Consider the following 1,753-nt stretch of genomic DNA (forward strand, 5'->3'; position numbering starts at 1 on the left):
AATATCATGTGCATTATTAATAGAACTAAAGATATTCTTTAAATAAGCAGATATTCCCTATATTTTCACACTCAAATTTAATAATTTAAATAACTTAAATGCATTATGTACACTACATGAAAAATTCCCAAAATGTCTCATTATTTCCTTCCAAGGGTAAGAAATTTTTAATATAATAATTCAAAGTTGATATTCCCAGACATCAACAAACATGAACCTGCTACACTTATTATAAATATTATAAATTCATTCTCTATATTGTTTCTTCAGGTTTATTGGCTTTTATCCAAAAAACAAATGCTTTACTTCTAGGAACAAAACCATTTCTATGCTGTATGCATAATTTCTCTACAAATAGGGGTATTCTTTGAAATTATGAATTACTCTGGTTAAGAAAGGCAACTACATATTTTCTTCCTTTTACTGCTATAGTAAATTATTCACTCCTGCTGAAGCTAATTTAAATGAATTTACAAAGCCATAAAACGTAGGTCTTTTCTTCTTTTGGTACAGGGTGGAAAGAACAAAGGGAAAAAGATCTGAAGAGATTTCTGGCTCATTGCAGCATGCAGGTCCTTAAAGACCATTCACATCTTGACAGAAAGGAATGATAGACCGTGGAAGTATCCTGTTATACCATGTCTTTGTGTGAAGTCTGTGGGGAATTTGGCAGATTTTGGAAACTGACAAATTTAAATACCACCAGACTGAAGAGACATTTAGTATAAATAGATTAGATAATGAGAGTCAATAATAGTCTTAATATTTCTAACAATGCCAATTACAATGATTCTACCCAGGAGCTAATTTAGTCTAGTTATTTCTTGTTGGATTTATTTTTTAATGGGGGTGAGAGGAAGAAAATCTTCCACTGACTAGGTCAAGGGTAGAGAGCAGTTAGGGTGACACTGCTTTTGTGACCCCATAGACTGTAGCCTACCAGGCTCTTCCGTCCATGGAATTTTCCAGGCAACAGTACTGGAGTGGGTTGCCATTTCCTTCTCCAGAGGATCTTCTTCCCAACCCAGGGATCGAACCCGGTTCTCCCGCATTGCAGGCAGACGCTTTACCATCTGAGCCACCAGGGAAGCTTACACTGCTTTAGTCACTATCTTTGCTGCTCAGAAAATGATTTCCATGGTATTAGATTTCCATTCACTTGGAGTCTGCAGAGTGGTAAAGATACCATGAACAATTAGCTCATCCACATTCGAAAATGAGGAGGTGAGAGTGTGGAAGAAGAGTAAAACGACACTGTCAGCACCTCAAAAACTACAGATATTTTCTCTTCCAGTTCCTTTCTCCCCATTTCCTGCTCCAAAAAGGTGGGGTTTGAGTCCAAGCTCAGACACATGCTATGTACTTAGCTCAGTGAGCTTCAGGAAATCACTTCACCATTTTGTGCCTCCATTTCATCCATAAAATGAGTTTAATGATCATCACCTTACCCCATAGGATTGTTCTGAGTAACTAGATTATGGATGTGAAAACAATATCCAAAATTTATAAATAGCATAAACTGAAAAGCACTGGATATATAGTGATAAATAAATATCAAATTATCCTTTTCCAATTATTCTCTTTTCCTCTTCCTAATAATAACTGGTCTTAAGATGGAGATGAACTTTATTCTTTACACAAGTTCCCAGTTCTTAATTTTTTCAAAATAAGTGACTGAATGTGGCATATTTAAGAAGAGGACAAAAAGACAAGTTGCTACAAATGCTTTAGTTAATGACCCTCAATAGAAAAA

General features: G+C 35.4%; 1 protein-coding gene across 1 annotated transcript in view; it reads right to left on the bottom strand.

Annotated features, from left to right (window-relative positions):
• The window catches only part of LOC105003085 (protein DDX26B-like), a 22,953-nt gene that overhangs the window by 4,017 nt on the left and 17,183 nt on the right, over positions 1-1,753 (bottom strand). The gene's annotated exons all lie outside the window — the stretch shown is intronic.

The sequence above is a fragment of the Bison bison genome, unplaced genomic scaffold (genome assembly GCF_000754665.1).
Source record: "Bison bison bison isolate TAMUID 2011002044 unplaced genomic scaffold, Bison_UMD1.0 scf7180017457267, whole genome shotgun sequence".
In the NCBI taxonomy this organism is placed as follows: domain Eukaryota; kingdom Metazoa; phylum Chordata; class Mammalia; order Artiodactyla; family Bovidae; genus Bison; species Bison bison.